The sequence below is a fragment of the Triticum urartu genome, chromosome 6 (genome assembly GCF_003073215.2).
Source record: "Triticum urartu cultivar G1812 chromosome 6, Tu2.1, whole genome shotgun sequence".
In the NCBI taxonomy this organism is placed as follows: Eukaryota; Viridiplantae; Streptophyta; class Magnoliopsida; order Poales; family Poaceae; genus Triticum; species Triticum urartu.
This window is the reverse complement of record NC_053027.1, coordinates 46,898,081-46,920,238: the sequence shown is the minus strand read 5'-3', so window position 1 is coordinate 46,920,238 and position 22,158 is coordinate 46,898,081. Positions and strand designations below refer to the sequence as shown.

The 22,158-nt window shown below is 45.0% G+C and overlaps 1 pseudogene; it reads right to left on the bottom strand.

Moving 5' to 3' along the window:
- Positions 1 to 9,394: 9,394 nt before the first annotated feature.
- Positions 9,395 to 10,523, bottom strand: LOC125516531 (annotated as a pseudogene).
- Positions 10,524 to 22,158: the final 11,635 nt, after the last annotated feature.

Sequence of the window (22,158 nt, the reverse complement as noted above, 5' to 3'; positions counted from 1 at the left end):
GCTTGATGATTGTTTTGAGATATGGAGGTAGTGATATTAAAGTTGTGCTAGTTGAGTAGTTGTGAATTTGAGAAATACTTGTGTTGAAGTTTGCAAGTCCCGTAGCATGCACGTATGGAAAACGATATGTAACAAATTTGAAACATGAGGTGTTCTTTGATTGTCCTCCTCACGAGTGGCTGTCGGGGACGAGCGATGGTCTTTTCCTACCAATCTACCCCCCCCCCTAGGAGCATGCACGTAGTGCTTGGTTTTTGATGACTTTTAGATTTTCGCAATAAGTATGTGAGTTCTTTATGACTAATGTTGAGTCCATGGATTATACGCACTCTCACCTTTCCATCATTGCTAGCCTCTTCGGTACCGTGCATTGCCCTTTCTCACATTGAGAGTTGGTGCAAACTTCGCCGGTGCATCCAAACCCCGTGATATGATACACTCTTTCACACATAAACCTCCTTATATATTCCTCAAAACAGCCACCATACCTACCTATTATGGCATTTCCATAGCCATTCCGAAATATATTGCCATGCAACTTTCCACCATCCCGTTTATCATGACACGTTCATCATTGTCATATTGTTTAGCATGATCATGTAGTTGACATAGTATTTGTAGCAAAGACACTGTTCATAATTCTTTCATACATGTCACTCTTGGTTCATTGCATATCCCGGTACACCGCCGGAGGCATTCATATAGAGTCATACCTTGTTCTAGTATCGAGTTGTAATCATTGAGTTGTAAATAAATAGAAGTGTGATGATCATCATTTAATAGAGCATTGTACCAATAAAAAATAAAAAAGAGAAAGGCCACATAAAAAGGAAGCCCCCCCCCCAAAAAGAGAAATGAAAAGGGACAATGCTACTATCTTTTTTTTCCACACTTGTGCTTCAAAGTAGCACCATTATCTTCATGATAGAGAGTATCTTGTTTTGTCACTTTCATATACTAGTGGGAATTTTTCATTATAGAACTTGGCTTGTATATTCCAACAATGGGCCTCCTCAAGTGCCCTAGGTCTTCGTGAGCAAGCAAGTTGGATACACACCCACTAGTTTCTTTTGTTGAGCTTTCATACATTTATAGCTCTAGTGCATCCGTTGCATGGAAATCCCAACTCCTTGCATTAACATCAATCGATGGGCATCTCCATAGCTCATTGATTCGCCTCGTTGATGTGAGACTTCCTCCTTTTTTGTCTTCTCCACATAACCCCCATCATTATACTCTATTCCACCCACAGTGCTATATCCATGGCTCACGCTCATGTATTGCGTGAAAGTTTATAAAGTTTGAGATTACTTAAGTATGAAACAATTGCTTGGCTTGTCATCGGGGTTGTGCATGATGAGAGCATTCTTGTGTGACGAAAATGGAGCATGACTAAACTATATGATTTTGTAGGGATGAACTTTCTTTGGCCATGTTATTTTGAGAAGACATAATTGCTTAGTTAGTATGCTTGAAGTATTATTAATTCTATGTCAATATTAGACTTTTATCTTGAATCTTTCGGATCTGAATATTCATGCCACAATTAAGAAGAATTACATTGAAATTATGCCTAGTAGCATTCCACATCAAAAATTCTGTTTTTATCATTTACCTACTCGAGGACGAGCAGGAATTAAGCTTGGGGATGCTTGATACGTCTCCAACGTATCTATAATTTTTGCTTGCTCCATGCTATATTATCTTCTATTTTGGACATTATTGGGCTTTATTATCCACTTTTATATTATTTTTGGGACTAACCCCTATTAACCAGAGGCCCAGCCCAGAATTGCTGTTTTTTTGCCTATTTTAGAGTTTCGCAGAAAAAGAATATCAAACGGAGTCCAAACGGAATGAAACCTTCGGGAACGTGATTTTCGGAACGAACATGATCCAGGAGACTTGGACCCTACGCCAAGCAACCAACAGGGAAGCCACAAGGTAGGGGGCGCGCCTCCCCCCCCAGGCAGCCCTCTACCCCTCGTGGGCCCCCTATTGCTCCACTGACGTACTCCTTCCTCCTATATATACCTACGTACCCCCAAACTATCAGATACAGAGCCAAAACCCTAATTCCACCGCCGTAACTTTCTGTATCCACGAGATCCCATCTTGGGGCCTGTTCCGGAGCTCCGCCGGAGGGGGCATCGATCACGGAGGGCTTCTACATCAACACCATAGCCCTTCCGATGAAGTGTGAGTAGTTTACCTCAGACCTTCGGGTCCATAGGTATTATCTAGATGGCTTCTTCTCTCTTTTTGGATCTCAATACAAAGTTCTCCCCCTCTCTTGTGGAGATCTATTCGGTGTAATCTTCTTTTGCTGTGTGTTTGTTGAGACCGATGAATTGTGGGTTTATGATCAAGTTTATCTATGAAAAATATTTGAATCTTCTCTGAATTCTTTTATGTATGATTGGTTATCTTCGCAAGTCTCTTCGAATTATCAGTTTGGTTTGGCACTCTAGATTGATCTTTCTTGCAATGGGAGAAGTGCTTAGCTTTGGGTTCAATCTTGCGGTGTCCTTTCCCAGTGACAGTAGGGGCAGCAAGGCATGTATTGTATTGTTGCCATCGAGGATAACACGATGGGGTTTTTATCATATTGCATGAATTTATCCCTCTACATCATGTCATCTTGCTTAAAGCGTTACTCTGTTCTTATGAACTTAATACTCTAGATGCATGCTGGATAGCGGTCGATGTGTGGAGTAATAGTAGTAGATGCAGGCAGGAGTCGGTCTACTTGTCTCGGACGTGATGCCTATATACATGATCATACCTAGATATTCTCATAACTATGCTCAATTATGTCAATTGCTCAACAATAATTTGTTCACCCACCGTAAAATACTTATGCTCTTGAGAGAAGCCACTAGTGAAACCTATGGCCCCCGGGTCTATCTTCCATCATATTAATCTTCCAACACTTAGTTATTTTCATTGCCTTTTATTTTACTTTGCATCTTTATCATAAAAATACCAAAAATATTATCTTATCACATCTATCAGATCTCACTCTCGTAAGTGACCGTGTAGGGATTGACAACCCCTTATCATGTTGGTTGCGAGGATTTATTTGTTTTGTGTAGGTGCGAGGGACTCGCGCGTAGCCTCCTACTGGATTGATACCTTGGTTCTCAAAAACTGAGGGAAATACTTACGCTACTTTGCTGCATCACCCTTTCCTCGTCAAGGGAAAACCAACGCAGTGCTCAAGAGGTAGCAAGAACCCCTACGATATGACCGTGGTGGATTACGGTGGAGGGGGCACCGCACACGGCTAAAAGATCAACTGATCAACTTGTGTCTATGGGGTGCCCCCTGCCCCGTATATAAAGGAGCGGAGGAGGGGAAGAGGCCGGCCCTTCTAGGCGCGCCCCAAGGGGAGTCCTACTCCCACCGGGAGTAGGACTCCAACCCTTCCAAGAGTAGGAGTAGGAGAGAGGGAAGGATGAGAGAGGGGAAAGGAAAGGGGGGCGTCGTCCCCCCTTCCTTGTCCAATTCGGACTAGAGGGAAAGGGGGCGCGCGGCCTGCCCTGGCCGCCCCTCCTCTTCTCCACTAAGGCCCAATAGGCCCATTAGACTCCCCGGGGGGTTCCGGTAACCCCCCGGTACTCCGGTATTTGTCCGAACTTGCCTAGAACCCTTCCGAAGTCCAAACATAGTCATCCAATATATCGATCTTTATGTCTTGACCATTTCGAGACTCCCCGTCATGTGCGTGATCATATCCGGGACTCCAAACTACCTTCGGTACATCAAAACACATAAACTCATAATACCGATCATCACCGAACGTTAAGCCTGCGGACCCTACGGGTTCGAGAACTATGTAGACATGACCGAGACTCGTCTCCGGTCAATAACCAATAGCGGAACCTAGATGCTTATATTGGCTCCTACATATTCTACGAAGATCTTTATTGTCCAAACCGCATAACAACATACGTTGTTCCCTTTGTCATCGGTATGTTACTTGCTCGAGCCGATCGTCGGTATCCTCATACCTAGTTCAATCTCGTTACCAGCAAGTCTCTTTACTCGTTCCGTAATGCATCATCCCGCATCTAACTCCTTAGTCACAGTGCTTGCAAGGCTCATAGTGATGTGCATTACCGAGAGGGCCCAGAGATACCTCTCCGACAATCGGAGTCACAAATCCTAATCTCGATCTATGTCAACTCAACAAGCACCATCGAAGATACCTGTAGAGCACCTTTATAATCACCCATTTACGTTGTGACGTTTGGTAGCACACAAAGTGTTCCTCCGGTACTCGGGAGTTGCATAATCTCATATAGTTATAGGAACATGTACAAGTGATGAAGAAAGCAATAGCAACAAACTAAACGATCATTCTCTAAAGATGTGATCCCGTTAATCAAATGACAACTCATGTCTATGGTTAGGAAACATGACCATCATTGATTCAACGAGCTAATCAAGTAGAGGCAAACTAGTGACACTTTGTTTGTCTATGTATTCACACATGTACTAAGTTTCCGGTTAATACAATTCTAGCATGAATAATAAACATTTACCATGATATAAGGAAACATAAATAACAACTTTATTATTGCCTCTAGGGCATACTTCCTTCACTTCTCCACCTTGGTTTTGAGCCTCGGAGAGCCACCAGTGAGAGCTTCCTTCAAAGCTTTGAGGCACATTGCCTTGGACTTGATGCTCACCCAAGTCGCGCTCTCCTTCTTGGCAAGGCGGACGCTGCGGCAGGCCTCCCCACCCCCGTCCGCCGCCCCCTCATCAGGCCGGGGCTCTTCCAGCTCGACGATTGTCACCCGAGAGCGGGGATTGCCCGAGCCTGAGAGAAGAGGCGATCCAGGGGGACAGGGGCATCACGAAGTGCAGGGTAGAGCGACAGGCAGAGAGGCCCATTTCTCGCATCGACAGGGAGGGGGGAGCGCCCAGCACGCGCAGCACCGAGGCCAGCTGATGGCCTCCACCATACCCACGTCCGCGGAAGGGAGGAGCCTGCACGCCGCCGTCGCGCCCGCGCCCCGTAGGTGTCCCCTGAAGGACGGGGAAGTTGTGCGTGAAGGGTGGAGGCAGGTCGCGGAAGAAGGGAAGGTACACGCCCTCCATGGAGAAGGAGTCGTTGGCGGCCCAAGCACGGACCGGCCAGACCGAGATCACCTGGACCCCCCTCCCCAGCGGCTTCCGATGGGCCATGCATCGCAGGGAACGTCACGAGGGTCGCGGAGGCGCACCACCACCCTAACCGTGGCCCCCTCCCCGCAAGCACCACCTCCAGCACTTTGCCGAAGGGCGCGATGGCCGCCGCGATGCCGCCAGGGTTCAGGTGTTCGGCGGGGAAGCAAGTGGCAGCAAGGAGGGCGCACGTGCCGACATGCGTGTCCGTCCGCCCGTACCTTTCCTCGCGATGGAGGTCGATACGAGCCCCCTCATGCATGAACGGCTGGTGGCGCATGGCTTCCTCACGGTCTGCCGGAGAGGCGAAACGAAGGTACATGACTCCGATCGACGAAGGGATCGTCTCAGGGAGGATGTGGCCGATATCATGGAGGAGAGCTGTCTGGACCGCCACTGTGTCGTTGTGGAAGGCGCTGGGCGGCTCAATGGTGACCACCGCGAGCATCATGGCCGCCGCGTAGTCACCCTCCGGCATGAACACCTCCACTGCATCAGGACGGAGGGATTCCGCCGCAATGGAGCGCCCAGAGGACCTGGATAACTCGGAGGCAGCAGACGAGCGAGAGATGGAGGTTGGCGCGCGGCTAGACCCCGGCCAACCCTCCCCACCATTGGGCACGGCCAGCCCCTGTCCAGAAGCTCGAGGCAAAGGCTGAGCGGGCATGACTGGCTCCGGGTAGCTGGTCACCGGAGAGGAAGGGACGGGGGTTGGAGGCGGCGAGGACACAACTGTAGAACTGGAGATGTCACGGAAGCGGGGCACTTGCGGCAGGGCAGCGACCGACGAGCTAGTCCCCCCAGCCTCGAACCCCCCGAGCAAAGGCGGGCTATCCAGGGGCCTGGTCGGACGGAGACGAGCAGAAGGGTAGGGGGTGGCCAGGCGGTGGGAGGGAGGCGGTGGTGGCGGAGGTGGGAGGATGGGGACGGACGCCAGCCTCAAGGGGGAGGCGGCAGTAACCTTGGGGGAAGAGAGTTTGCGGAGGGAGGCCATGGAGCAACATGAAGAGCCGGCACGGTGCCCCGAGACGCGGCAGCGATGGCAACGAACAGTATCGCGGCAGTCACGGACGTACTGTAGGGTGGAGAGGCAGCGGAAGCAACCAGAAAGCGAGAGAGGAGGTGGCGGAGAGCGCGCGGTGGGTTTAAGACTTCATGGCGGCGATAGGAGCGCGTCCCTGTATGGGCTTTCCACTGTGCCAGGCGGGAAATTAAATGTTGATGTGACCCCTGCCGCGGAGCCATCCTCTCCCGCGCAGTCAATGCGCCGCGGACAGCCACTACCGACAGCCGGGTTGTCGCTCGGGGACACGGCCGAACTCATCGGAAGATCGAGCGCAGGATGGGTTATAGATTCATCGGGGGTTCCGGGCGAATCAGAGCGTGAAACGTAATCTGGTGGCAGGGGGGCAAACCGAGGGAATTAACACCAAAAGGGACGGGGCACCAAATCCCTAGGAGGCTACGACGCCCAGCCCCAGACGCACGTGCAGTTACTCCCGGTTGGTGGCAACGGGCAGCGACGCGTGCGGCACGGGCCCGAGCATTGGCCGCGGCCGCGTAGGCCCCATCCCGCGAGACGAAAAGGGCGAGGTTGATGGCATGCATGAGCCCCGGGCCAACGGCGGCGAGGAACTCGGCGATGGCGGGGCTCGCGACCTTGACGGCGAAAACCAGGGCACGATCACAAGAGACTGTCAGCTGTTCATCGGGGGAGCAGAAAAAATAAGCATTTCGACGGGAAGGGGGCGACAACCCACAGAACGCCGGCGGGGCCGAGGTCGGGGAATGCTAACAGGTCGCGGGAAACGGAGGAGAGGAAGGAGGCCAACACTCGCTGACGGAAAGCGATGCCCGGACGCGGAACAGAGGCACAGGGACGAGTATGGATCGAACTACCAACAGAGAGAGAGCGAGGTTTACCTCCAGGGCGGGAGCCGGCAACCACAGCGGCGGTCAGGTGGTGGGGGACGACTGCCGGACTTGGGAAGGGTGGGGTGGCCGGAGCGGCTGAGGCGGCGAGGGCGGTCCGCAGGGCGCCCGGCGAGTCGCCTGGCGAGTCGCGAGAGCCCATCTCGACTACAGTTCACTCCTGCTGTTTTCTGATGGCTCCATCTGACTAATAGAATTGAAGGGACATGGGTAAAGTAATGAGATCTCGATTGCTCTGTCTGGTAGAGGAAATAAAAAAGAGTTATTTTAAGGAAATTGTTTAGAAGAACAATGACACGGAATTAGTAACTGGCCATTTGCTGCAGCTCAATCCAAAATGGAGAATTGATGAATAGCTGTACTCCACATGTGCAGTTTATGGAAGTTGTGCACCTGAATATGAGGAAACGAAGACTGGTGCAGAAACAAAGTATAGTTGAAAACTGATGAAACATGGCGCGGATGAATTATGTTCCTTTTTGCATTGCCGGTCTGTCACCTATATGAACATGGTAGTAAATACGATTCACATATTACGATGATTTCTTGCTGCCTGCAAAAACCAATGCGAGGATGGCACTAAATATTATTTCTGAACCAATAATAGTAGATAAAGATGATCCTGAGCTCCTTGTTACAGTGAAATAACATTAGCAAATGATGCAAGAAAAACTGATTACGGGTCTAGCCCACAATCCCAAGCCAAATTCAAAACACAACCTCATCAGAGAAATTAAGTCTGCTTCAGTCTTGCAATCATAGACCACATGAAAAGAAGGGGTTAATATGGACTACGGCGACACCAATGCCAAGCATGGTGAGGGAACCGCAACTCCTTTGAATAAGAGAAGGAGAAACTAATAGATGAGTTCACCACGGTTTAGGTTTAGTGACCGAACATCATGAGCCAAACAGCAGTGGTCGTTCGCCGGTGTCGCAGCGAAGATGAAGATCTGTATCAGTTTCTTTCGTGCCAAGTAGAGGAAGGGAAAGGAGGATAACTGGTTAGGCAGACAGACAGTGAGGAGGATGATTTATTACGGAGCGGAAGAGACAGCGGCATGCACGTCCGTTGGAGCGGGGAGCGGAGGAGACGAACTTGGAGCAATTACTTTTCTTTTTGAGGCAACGATCGAGCAATTACATGGGCTCACGCTGCGTACTAAGGCTGGTCATAATGGGCAAGAACATAAACTAGTAACTTACATATTTTTCTAGACTATATTACTACCTTCATAGTGGGTAGGAACATCTATGTAGTGTCATGCAACGATGTATTTATTAGGTTATAGACTCATTGTTTCTTGGAGTGTGTGATGATCCGGTAACTTAGCTAGTTACCACAAGCACCTCTCTCTTCATTAAATATGTGCCACATAAGCAAAGTTGTATTGAAGTGTGTGATGTTACTCCTAAGTTCCTCCCCATTGTGACCAGCCTAAACTGGCCAGGCCTGTATGAGCTGCACACCAATGACAAAGCCAGTTGCCACATACAATTTATTGAATGCCAACCTAGTTGTCGGCTTAAACGCACATCCCAGCCAAAACAAATCGAGCCGATTGTCTCGAAAAAAAATCGAGTCGGAGCGCTACGCGGCAGGCAGCGACAGAACGAAGCGGTACTTTTGACTTAGCGGTGGCAAGCTCAGTAATTTTTGTCAACTTCTGATCAAACGGCTGCTGATTGCTGATCTATACCACATCAATGGCTGCAACAATTCAGATGACGTGGCTTCACGAGGATGCAGGAAAATCATCTAGTGGGTGTCCCTATTTAGATATAGAAGATGAAGCTAATTGAGTTTAGTCATGGCTATTTTCATGAAAAAAAAAATCCAAAACCAAAAACAGTGTATGTACATAGGATGTCAACAGTCATCTGGAATAAAATGTGTCTCGGTGCTTTGGTCATCCACGAGATTACTCTAGGATTTTCGTATCATCATGTGCATCCTCAGTCGGATAGGAGAAGTGAGCATATGCTAGCGAATTTGGATGGGTCGGAAGCAGGTTATTCATGGATGCACCCAACACAAACTTTTTCAGCTCAACATGTCAACCCGAAGCCATGCGTGATGAAATGAAAGCAAGATAAGCACATAGAAAATACATTAGCTTGCTGCATTTCAATATTCAGACAAATTTAGAACAGTAGTAGTAGTAGACTAGTAGTAGCTATTGGATGATCAACACAACACTATGCATGACCATCTTTTACATCAGTGAATATTAACCTAATTAGAAGAGAAATATATATACGAATTAAAAAGAATGCTTTCAGAGCTTCAGAATTTCAGCAAACCAAACTGGGAGAGCAGCCGCTTGAGAAGGGTGGGACTGGTCCCGGTTATCTGCCCCATGCCACCAGCCGCGAAAGTTGCGTGTAGACTTGGGTCGGCTTTGATGAACTCCAAGCAGGCCTCCTTTAACCCGAAGCACCGTCTCCGCTCAGCCACGGCACAGATGTCTGCCACAGTTTCTGCGCATATGAAACTGGCTAACTTCTCTTCACAGATCGATTTGAGCCTCCGAAGATCATATCTTTCCGCAGCTTCAAGGAACTGCAGGAGCCGAGGTGCATATATAATTTCATGGCCATCGTATGCTTCCATGTCAACAAATTCAGGCACTGCATCAGTGTAGATGTAAGTCAGCAAGCTCCCGAAGACGTCTGCTTTCACATCGGTTATCTTGACGACACTCGATTCATTCATGGCACCAAAGAGCTGTGCCTTGAAGATGGCGGATCGGGCTGCAAGCACGCACCGGTGTGCAGCAAACTTCTCGCCGCCAACCTCAAACGTAATGTCAGCACCCTCCTTGCTCAGGAGGAGATCGGCAAAATGGCTCTGCAAGTCGGATGGTGGTGACAGTTCATTGAACGGAAGAGCGCTGGTGCCGGCACCCTGATCCTTGGTATTCCCATCCGACTTGAGGACAACAAGGTCACACCGGAGGACCAAGCGGTCGTCCTTGAGATGCTTTGATCTTTCAAAAACCTCCCTTTTCACGAATCTAAACTGGCCATGAACATCACAACACTTGTAGAAGCAGTCTGGTTCGCTTTTGGCGTATGTGCTTTGGCACCCGCAACTCAGGCTGGTCGATGAAACTGAAGGCATACTGAACCTCCACGTTCTGCTCGACATCGTCGCGCAAGACAAGGAGCACCGATATAAATTCTTCATTATCTGAGCTAACGCCATTAGGGTGGTAGTCGATGGTCCAGCGACGGCCTCCAACAATGAAAGGACGAGACTTGATCCATTCGCCGTTGGGAGTTGTATCTTTGGTGCGCGAGTAGCCTTCCACAACGAGCAGGTGGTACCCACTGTCGGCGCCGGAGTCGATTGCCGACATGGTGGAGGCGCACAGCTTGCCGTCAGTGACGAGAGATGCGCCAGCGAAAGCCATGCCCGACAAAGCTCGAATAATAGACGCCCGCGACAATCTTTGGCCCTCTATTTCTTTTCTTTCTATAAAAAAAAATCAGATTCACGGTACAATCTCACGCCGTAGTGCAGGTATATATATATATACACGCACGGACCCCTGCTGGTTAGCAACCGAGCCGGACACCTAAGTACCAAACCAACAGACTCGGACCCGATTATACAAAACCAATACGGGCTAGCTTGGATAGTACTATGAATAACCAACGGCAACCTACCTACACTAGTAGAAAACAGGGCTTTGATCCAGGCCGGGTCAGCTCATTAGTCCCGGTTCAGTCCAGAACCGGGACCAATGTAGGCATTGGTCCCGATTCATGAGCCCAGGGGGCCGGCCGGGCCACGTGGGCCATTAGTCCCGGTTCATCTGGACCTTTTGGTCCTGGTTGGTGGGATGAACCGGGACCAATGGGCCTTGCTCCTGGCCCACAACCATTGGTCCCGGTTCGTGCCTCAAACCGGGACTAAAGATTAGACCTTTAGTCCCGGTTTGAGGCACGAACCGGGACTAATGGGGTTGAGACCTTTAGTCCCGGTTCGTGCCACGAACCGATACTAAAGATCCCATTTTCAAACTATAACACCCCCCCCCCCCCGGATCCCCTTTTCAGTTTAAAAAAAATAAAAGAAAATGATGAAAATGTTAAAAAAATAAAAGAAAATAAGTTTCCCATATGATATGTGGTCTAGTTGTTGGAAAAATTTGCAAATGTGAATTTTGACTTTATTTGCAAAATCTCTCTGAAATTTGTAAAAATGGGCATAACTTTTGCATACTAACTCGGATGAAAAAGTTTTTTACATGAAAAATCATCTACTCGAAAAGTTACATCCGAATTTTTAAAATCCTCAAAAACCTAATAGAAAAAAGTTACGGGGCTTTTAAGATCTAGAGTGAAAAAAATCGAAAAAAATTCAAACAGTGGGCAAACTGTGGTCAAACAATGGTCAAACTAATTATTCTAGAATATTAGTGTTACTAAATAATTATTTCAGTTATTTTAGTTTTGGTCAAATCTGGTCAAACTATGGTCAAACTGTGGTCAAACAATGGTCAAACTAATTATTCAAGAAATATTAGTGTTACTAAATAATTATTGTTTTTTAAAACAATAATTTCAAAATAAAACTATGAAATGTGTCACTTCATGCTCAAGCAAAATTCCTGAAGGTTAATAGGATTGACATCTTAGTATTGTCAGGAAAACAACAAGTGCAGACCAGAAGTTAAGCGTGCTCAGGCTGGGGGAGTGGGAGGATAGGTGACCGTTCGGGAAGTTAGATGATTTGAAATGATGAGGGGTGATTAGAGGATAACTTAAGAAGTGATGAGGGGTGGTGATTACAGACTAGAGGTTAAAAAAATTCAGAAATTTAAAAATCAAAAAAAATTTCAAAAAAAATCATAAAATTTCCTTTAATCCCGGTTGGTGAAGCTCCACCGGGACTGAAGGCTCTTTTTCTACTAGTGCTATAATCTACTAGTAGTAGCATAGTCTGACCGGTCCGTACAACACCGATAACGTTTAGACCTATATACAGACTCCTACACGTGCGCTCCTGAACAGCACACGTACCCGATTATATAGGCAAGATGACCTTGAAGATATATATGATCATTTTTCGTAGTTATCGTCTTTTTCTAGAAAGGAGGTTGAAATCCCTAGCTCTGCTCATTATATATGATGCATACTCCGAGTAGATGCTTGATGTATGACACTTAGTTCCATAGAATGGCATTTTGGAGGCCGAGCTCCAGCCCTTTATTTTTGAAAAATTGAAATTCAAACTTTTATGTTTTAAAAAATTCTGAAAAAAGTTGCATGTATGTAAGGATGTAACTCACATGTGTGTAAAAATTCATAATTAAATACTTTGAGTTGCGACATGTACAAAAAAAGAAAAATTCCTTGTCTGGGAGGACGAATAGTATCATGTGTTAAACAACCCTAGATTTGTTTTTTTTTTTGCACAGTCCTCATTTCAACGTATTTTGCCTTGAAAATTTACACACATGTGTGTTATGCCTTCATGTATATCTGTGTTTTTTTCAGAATTTTTTGAAACATAAAAATATGAATTTTGATGAAATTTGAAATTTGAGTTTGGAGGCCTCATTGGAGGTTGGTCACCAAAAGGGATTTCATATTATACTCATACAGTTACACTTCCATATCGAATGTTGTGGAAAACTGTAAGCTATACGAAACTGATTTATATGTCCCGACCGAAGATAAGATATAGTAGTAAGTCAGATGAACTCTTGCAAGTAAAATGCTGAGAATCACACAATGTAAGCGAGCTGATTTGGGGCACACAAGTGTAGGGGCACCGAGTCCCATGCGCATCCTTTCGTTTTTGTCTTCTGATTTTCAAATCTTTATATCCTCCTTTTTTTAACATGAAGACCGTAAGGGTGCCCCCTACAATATAATTAGTGCAACAAAGCCAAATTATAAGTATCATGCCTTGAACCTGGGTGGGTGGAAAGGCATCAGCCCTTTTCCACCACTAGGCTATGCCTTAGTCTGCACCTTTATATCCTTTGAACAAACAATTCAAATTAAGTTATGTTTTCATATTCATGTTTCTCATGACGAGGGGTTTTAAATAAGATCCATTTTGAATATGTTTTAACCAATTTAGAAAATAAATGACTTTTAGTATGAGAGACCGTTGAAATCATGAATTTTGTGCTTATAAATGACAAAAAATGTTTTCAAAATTTATATATGAACCTTGGTAAGAGTGTGAGAGAAAATTGCAAGTTTCAAATAAAAGGTCATAAGTTTCAACGACTGAAACTTAAAACCTAATGTGCCCTTTGTTCGTGATTCAACTATTTCCGGAATCGTTAGGCAATCGAGCGGCCTGCCAGGTCTGTGCCCGGGCACCTGCACGCGCATGCAAATTTTCGACAAATCCGACGACATCCATCATTTTTGGGGCCAACAAGTAAATACCACTCGTATATTTGAAAGGAAGTGTCTCAGTTTCACTTAGTGTTATCCAGGCCCTCGGAGCGAGTGGTTCGGATATTTTGGATGCTACACAAGCCTCATTGCCTTGTTTGGTTCCTCCAAATACTTACAGCTGGAACCTCCAAGCGGTTGAAGTTAGATTTCAAATTATTTTTCAAATACTCAGATTCATCTTTTGAACAATACACTCCAACTTCTGGAAGCCTAAAGATCTATCCTATTAGAGTTTTAGAGTAGTGTAGATTGCAGTTGAGCACAAGAAGGAATTCTTTGCCAATCAACCAAGTTCTTATTTCCTTTGGAGGGTGTGTGCCTCAATAGACCTTGGTGGTCGGCCATGGTATGATAAGTGGGCCTAGTCCATGGTCGACAAGACCATTGTGGTTGTGTGGCCAAGGCTTAAGTGGTCTGAGGACTTTGTGCCAACAATCTGAACTTGAGATAAATGCACGTGTTTGGAACCTGTACCCTATATCTTTACTTTGTGCAAGTTTGCGTCCCGCTTGCTTTCCTAGACTTGCATATGTAGGGGAAACATGGCTTAAGAAATAAAATCGGATAAGTAAAATTGATAATAGTCTATTCACTCCACCCATCTAGACTCTTTTGGGAACCCTCCCATATAGACTCATATATGAACCTACATCGATCAGACCCCACACAAAACAATGAGGCCATCCCGGAGAAAGGATATGCACCTGAAGTGCTTCAGCCAATGAGTGCCCCTCCAGGATAACATCCTTAAAGGTTAGCGCTGCATTGCCATGTAGGATAACATGGTGGGGCAGCAGGAATCGCAAGGGGCAGGAGCACGACAGTCATGGGCAGTGGTGAATCCAGAAAGAAAATGGAGGGTGGGCTCAAAGTTAACGGAAAAAAAAACGAAACGTCCGTATGAAGAAAAACAACATCATGTCCTAGTCCATTTGTCCAAATGTGATCAAACTTTCCCAGAATACTACTGGAGGCATGTGGTATTTACTCGATTTTTTCTGGAATGTTTGAAAAATATTAAATTTTGAACTAAATTCTGAATCTGCTTAGCTAAATAGCCATCATTTCCTAGGCCATTTGTGCAAATGTGCTCAAAATTTCCAGGAATACTACTGGAAACATGTACTATTTACTGATTTTTTTGAAAAAATTAAACAATTGAATTTTGAACTAATATTGGTATTGCGAAGACAATATCTGCCAAACCAGTGCTCAAAAAGACATGAAAATTTTCAAGAGCAATAGTAATAACATGTTTAACCATACTACAAATGTTAATACAATTCACACACAAGGTATCAAAGTACAAGAGAAGTAACAACAAAAGGACAATGAATTGTTGCTCTTACTAACTAGTACTGTAGTTATAGAACACCTTCACACCAAAATATAGAAATGTATGCGTAAGGCACCACCTGCAAGCCATTTGTTCACATTAGTACACTTGTTATTGATATAACAATAAGTCATGAACGAATAAGTATTGAAACTAGCAACAGTGGCATCAATACCTCTAAGAAATCACATGAAACTCATGAGGCAAATGTCCTTTCCGATCCCTCATTTTCTGGAATTGTATCATGATTTGGTCATCAGGAATGCTTCTAAATATCTCTTTCTCACAGTAGCACACCATCAAATCATTTAGCCAATCATCTGGTAGTTTGTTGCGCAAATCTATCTTGATTATCTTCATTGCTGAAAATATTCTCTCAACGGATGAAGTGGCCACAAGAAGAATAAGTGTCAACTCAATGAGGCGATATACCAACTGGAAAGATGTGTGTTTCATTGTTTCAACCATCAACCGAGCAAGTGTGGACACATCCCGACATCCATTAAACTCCTCACTTCTCCTAATGTTCATAAGAAATCTTGGGAGGTCTACTCCTAGCATTAACCGATCAGCTTCTGTGAAGTCCTCATCATAAATTTCAGCAAGCCGAATAAGTTTGTCAACGTTAAACTTTGAGAAGTTGTTTGCTGGATTAAGACAAGACATACAATCCAATAACTCGGTGGAAACTTCATTGAATCGGTGATTCATCTCAGTGATAGTTGCATCAATGGCAACATTGAATATGCTAACCTTGTAATAGTGAAGTCGAGTCACCTTATTCTTAGTGCGAACAGATTGACCCATAGCTCCAACAAGATCATCCATGTTTGGCACATCAATACCATGTGTTTCACAAAAGTTCTTGGCTTGGCAGAATAAAGACTCCCACCCATTGTCCCTCATGCCCTGCAAGCTTTCTTTCACATCCAAGATCAAACGCATGGCTTCAACAATATTTTGATTCTTTCTTTGCAAAGCTTGGGATAGATGATTTGTGTTGCTCAACAAGTTTATTAAGAATAACATGATGAACACAAATTCAAAGCATTCCATGTTTTTAAGCAAACCTCTAGCTCCACCTTGACATGTGTGTTCTCAGGCATCAACCACAACAATTCCTAGCACCTCCACCACAGCATTCCACATTGTGAATATACGAAGCAAGATTTTGAGATGTGAGCCCCAACGAGTATCTCCTGGTCTTGCTATGTTAGATTCTTGGTGCAGCCCGGTTCCGGCTGTGATCTTTCCATTTTCCATCAAAACTAACAACTCATCTTGATGTTTGGCAAGTAATGCATCCTTCCTTTTGCAAGATGAACACACTTGAGTAACTATCAATGGAATATAGTTGAAGAAATTAGCAATAGCAGGACTACATTGAGCCACATTGACAACCACCAATTGTAACTGGTGAGCAAAGCAATGAACATAAAATGCATACGGAGCTTCGTCTCTAACCAGTTTTTGCAAACCGTTGAATTCCCCTCTCATATTGGAAGCACCATCATAACCCTGACCACGTAGCCTAGAAGTTGACAAACCATGATATTCCAACACATCAACCAAAGCTTCTTTAATTCCAGCAGATGTACAACCTGTGATGTGCTTAATTGCGAGGAATCTCTCTTGAAGAACTCGATGATCATCTAGAAATCTACATGCATCAGGAAATCAGATTAGTAAACATTAGTAGAATAATTTAAAAAAACACTAGAATATGGCATGTGTTACCTGACAATCACCGCCATTTGCTCCTTTATTGAGCAATCTCTAGCCTCATCAATAAGTATTGAGAAATTCTTATCTCCAATGTCATTCTTAATAACTTTGGTTACCTCCATTGCACAAGCTGTAGCAAGGTCCTTCTGGATGTCGGAACAAATCATTTGTGCGTTTCTTGGCCCCTTATCAAATGCCTCCTTCACATCTTCTTTCTTGTTCTTATACCAGTCCAATAACTCTCTGAAATTGCCTTTGTTGATGGAAGTGGAGGATTCGTCATGCCCATGAAAAGCTTCACCTTGTGCTATGAGACACCTTGCACAATCCAATGATGCAGTTAGGCGGATTTTATAAGATATCTCAGACTCCTTGTTGTACACACGGAATTGGGTAGCCACACTTGCTCTCTGATTGTTGAAATCATCACAATCTCCCTTAGCAATGTTGTGGTAACTAGATGGACCACCAACATGCTTCCTGAAATTACTTAGGGCTCTTTTCCAACGAGTGTAACCATCTTTTGTGAAAACATCATTTCCAAATCTAATGGCATGTGATGGTTTCTTGAAAAGAAAGCAATGCAAGCAAAAAGCGGCCTCCTTTTCCACACTATATTCCAACCAATCATATGTATCAAACCACGCAGGTTGAAAGGATCTCCAAATTTTACCATCCTGTTGTGGTAACTAGATGAACCAACTGTTGTGCCAGTGGGGAATAGTCGACTTTTAGATAGAGGCAAGTTTCTCCTGGTGTATGAGGTGGAAGAACAAGAGACGGGGAAGATAATGCAGACATGTGGCGTTCACATCCACTTCACATAATATACACATAAGCTATTCCACCTCGGTATGGGGTAAAATCGGATCAAAATATAGAAGGATAATGCTCATACCATTTTATTCCATATATTTCTTTGGATTCAAACGCATGACGGATGCGGTGTAGATGTGGATTTGAATACCGGATCATGTCGGCTTCAGACATGGTATGGTAATAGATTGAACTCGAGTTAGAAACATGCATATACAAGGAATATATGCATGCTCGGAACTAAAATTATACACAACCAATGGGAAAATGTTGATACTTATACATTTCAAGCACACATAAAGCTTTATAAGGTACTTAAAATCCAAATAAATCATTAACAAGCTTATGTCTCATATCATGAGAAAGTATAACATTTATGTATTGTTAGTCAGTACTTAAAATTGAACCAATAAATCGGATACTCATGTTTAAAAGGAGGGATTGTCTGGCTAGAGAAAATAAATTATCCTACAGCATCGTATATTAGTAATATCATATCCTATACTGCATCTTGGTAATTAGAATCGGATTATGTTTAGATGTCAAAATCTCTTACCCAATAGCACCGGGATTAGAAATGATTTCAGTCAGAAAGTATCATAATCACTTTCACCCTTACACACTAGTTCTACCAATGAAGTTCATTGTCACACGACTCTCCTCAATAGGCCATCAAAGTGGTGGTTATGTGATACTGAATGTGGTTTTTTCTTTTACATTTAGGACCGTCAAACTGAACCCCTTCCCAGCCCTCTCGCACATTGTGCATTCCGGACCATTTGATTTCATAATTTGATCATCCTTGGCCATTGGATTCATATAACACCGCAACAATACCTACAAACTAGGCCAGCTGTCCTCCTATAGGGCCGCTACTCCCGTAGCAAAATCGGAGGCTTCCAGTTTATTGGGATAGCCTGCCATTATTGGGCCATTGTACATGGGAAACATTTAGTGCGGCCGGACCGGCCGAGTGTTCCGCCGGTCGCACAGTGGCCGCTCGATTTGAGCTAATCATACGGCCAGAAAACAGCTAACGGCCCACGTGCTAACTCTCTTTCACATCCACCACGTGCTTCCCAAAGGACCCACGCGCACCGCACTTATCTTCTCCCGTGAGACAACGCCATCCATTGATTCCTTTTCTTCCCCACCGGATCCCACGGCTTTCCTCATCTCCAGTAGTGGTCAGCGCCGACCACCGCCACAGCCCTGGCACTATGAGTGCCGCCCGGGTTCTTCCGTGTTCGTCTTTCCCACCCTCATCTCTCCCATCGCTTCTTCCTCCTCCTTTGTATCATGCTTCATCGCAAAACAAATCCATCATAGATCTGACGAGGTGCTGCTCATTGTTTGCTTGGCCGGTGCCGTGCCAGCTGCCACGCCATGATCCGAGCTCCATCCCAGGGAGTGGTGCTGGAACCGGCAAGGGGTGGTGCTGCAACCGTCCTCATCTGAAGCTGGGAACCAAAAGCTGTTGGTGCTGCAAGCCCATGCCGTTGTGCCGGGGACGACGACGGCTACGTCGTGCTACAATGGGCAGACGAGATGCTGCCTGGAACCGGCCTTGGTGGGAGCAGCAACCAGTGACAATTTTTGCTTCATCCGTTCTTTTTTTGCTAGAATCAGTGACTTTTTCTTGCTAGTATCCGCAATTTGAGTGTTTTTTTGCTGGAACCATAGGATTTTTTTTTCTACCATCGTCTCTGAATTTTGCTGGATTCATTGCTCGTTTTGCTACCATTGTTTTGGTTTTAGCTAGAACCAGCGCCATTTTTGCTACGACTGTCTTTGAGTTTTGCTGCAACCAGATGATCTTTTTGCTACCATTGTCTTAGTTTTTGCTGGAACTGGCACCTATTTTTGCTACTACCGTCTTTGATTTTGTTGGAACCGTCGTCGATTTTTGCTACAACCGGCAAATGTTTTTGCTACGTCCATTCATGGCGAGTTGCTGCCCGCAGCGACGACGACGGCGTCTTTGCTACAACCGCCATTGCTTTTTGCTACATCCGTTTTATGATGCGATTGGTGTCATTTGTGTCGTGAAAACTCATGCAGCCAATGGGGAGGCCGAGGCGACCCATCGGAGTGCTGCAACCATGGATCTTTGGTGGCAAATGTAGCCACCGGTCGATGGGGAAGTTGCAACCGGTCAACGACGAGATCTGCATCAGAAATTGAGAGTGGGGAAGGTTCCTTGGCAAGCACCATCGCCGGAGATGACGTGCGGCCTCGCTGTCATGAGCGGCGGCGATCCAGCGAATGGCAGCGATCTAGCAAGCTTTGTTGTTTCGTTCCCATCCTGGACGTTCTCTCCCGATTTTGAGATGAGAAGAAGGTGGGGAAGACAGAGTCGTGCGCGTGGGGAATAAGGGAGTGGGGACGGGATTCTTAGAACTAACGGTTCCACACTTCGCATCTAATGCCCAGTGTTGGACCGGCCCAAAGTTTAGGCCGGCTGACCGGCGCAGAGTACTCGCCATTGTACATGCACGAGTGCCTTTTACTGGACTTCTTCCCTTGCAGGATCAACCTCCGGTCTTTTCTCAAGAAACGAAAAAAAAATCCAATATCTGTCTCTCGCGGCGGAGCTCCTATATGGCACCTTAAGCGCCACATGTAGGAACCGGCGCTCACGCGCCCCTGCTTGTGAGCCGACCAATGTAGAAGGCGAGCCCAAGATCGCTTGACCGGTTTCCCCTCGTTGCTCGATTGCATTTTGACTGGTCAACTGTTGACCTTTTAAAAAAACTAACTTTGTGGCGCACTCGATGCGTGGGTTAGGATTTTAGAAATGTAATTTACGTAGTCAATGTACTAGCCCTCTATGTTGAGTAGTATATTTTTTTTGCCTAAAGAAAAATTGGGGCCAAATTTTGTAACATTTACAAAATGATTGGTTGTCATAAGCATAGCTTTGTCTTAGATATATTTGCTTTTCTAGTTGAAATTTGAATGTATATATGTTTCACATTAATCATGTACCTACATGTTATGCATACCACATTAACTTTATTTCTTCATTATTGAATCCATTGCGCAATTAATGTTTATGGTCTCTCTAGCGTGTTATTGTATTTTAAGAGTTTTTCCTTTAAGCGCATAGTAATAAATATTTATTATTGTTTTTTCTAGGCATAGGTATATTTCTTAGGAACTATGTAAAATTACACATTTACTTATTAATTATTGACATGTGTGTACAATTAATATTTGCAAGTTTTTTATATAGGGAAATAAAAACTTATGGTTATTTACATGCATTTCAGTAATCCATTTGGCCTTAACCTCTACGCAAGGAGATCTTATAGTAAAACAATTGTTCTAGCAGAAATACAATTGGGGGCATTAAAGTTGTTAAGTTTGTATGGCTCCATCAGATTGTTATTTGTTTTGTCAATGTTTCAATGCTCATCTTAATTCTTAAATCGAGATATGCCATTGAGATTAGCTTTAAGGAAACATACATATGGATTTGTGTTGTATCGGTAACTCATGAGCTTTTCATATTGGCACACTAAAGAGTTTGTGATCGGTGTTTGTATATCACTACAGGAATCAGAAACTTGTTGGAAATATGCCCTAGAGACAATAATAAAATGGTTATTATTATATTTCCTTGTTCATGATAATTGTCTATTGTTCATGCTATAATTGTATTAACCGAAAACCATAATACATGTGTGAATACATAGATCGTAATATGTCCCTAGTAAGCCTCTAGTTGACTAGCTCGTTGATCAATAGATGGTCATGGTTTCCTGGCCATGGACACTGGATGTCATTGATAACGGGATCACATCATTAGGAGAATGATGTGATGGACAAGACCCAATCTTAAGCGTAGCACAAGATCGTGTAGTTCGTTTGCTAAAGCTTTTCTAATGTCAAGTACCATTTCCTTAGACCATGAGATTGTGCAACTCCCGGATACCGTAGGAATGCTTTGGGTGTACCAAACGTCACAACGTAACTGGGTGGCTATAAAGGTGCACTACATGTATCTCCGAAAGTTTCTGTTGGGTTGGCATGAATCGAGATTGAGATTTGTCACTCCATATGACGGAGAGGTATCTCTGGGCCCACTCGGTAATGCATCATCATAATGAGCTCAATGTGACTAAGGAGTTAGCCATGGGATCATGCGTTACGGAATGAGTAAAGAAACTTGCCAGTAACAAGATTGAATGAGGTATGGGGATATATACCGACGATGGAATCTTGGGAAAGTAACATACCGATAGACAAAGGGAATTGTATACGAGATTGATTGAATCCCCGACATCATGGTTCATCCGATGAGATCATCGTAGAACATGTGGGAGCCAATATGGGTATCCAGATCCCGCTATTGGTTATTGGCCCGAGAGATGTCTCGGTCATGTCTGCATGGTTCCCGAACCCGTAGGGTATACACACTTAAGGTTCAGTGACGCTAGAGTTGTTATGGGAAATAGTATGTGGTTACCGAAGGTTGTTCAGAGTCCCGGATAAGATCCCGCACGTGATGAGGAGTTCCGGAGGTGAAGATCGATATATTGGACGAAGGTATTGGAGTCCACAATTGTTCTGGGGGTATCGGGTGACGACCAGCGTGTACGAAAGGGGTTTCGGAGGCCCCGACAAGCGTTGGGGGGCCTTATGGGCCAAGGGGAGGAGGCACATCAGCCCACTAAGGGGCTGAGCGCCCCTCCCACCCCATCTCACTAACTTGGAGAGGTGGGGGTGCCCAAACGCATCTA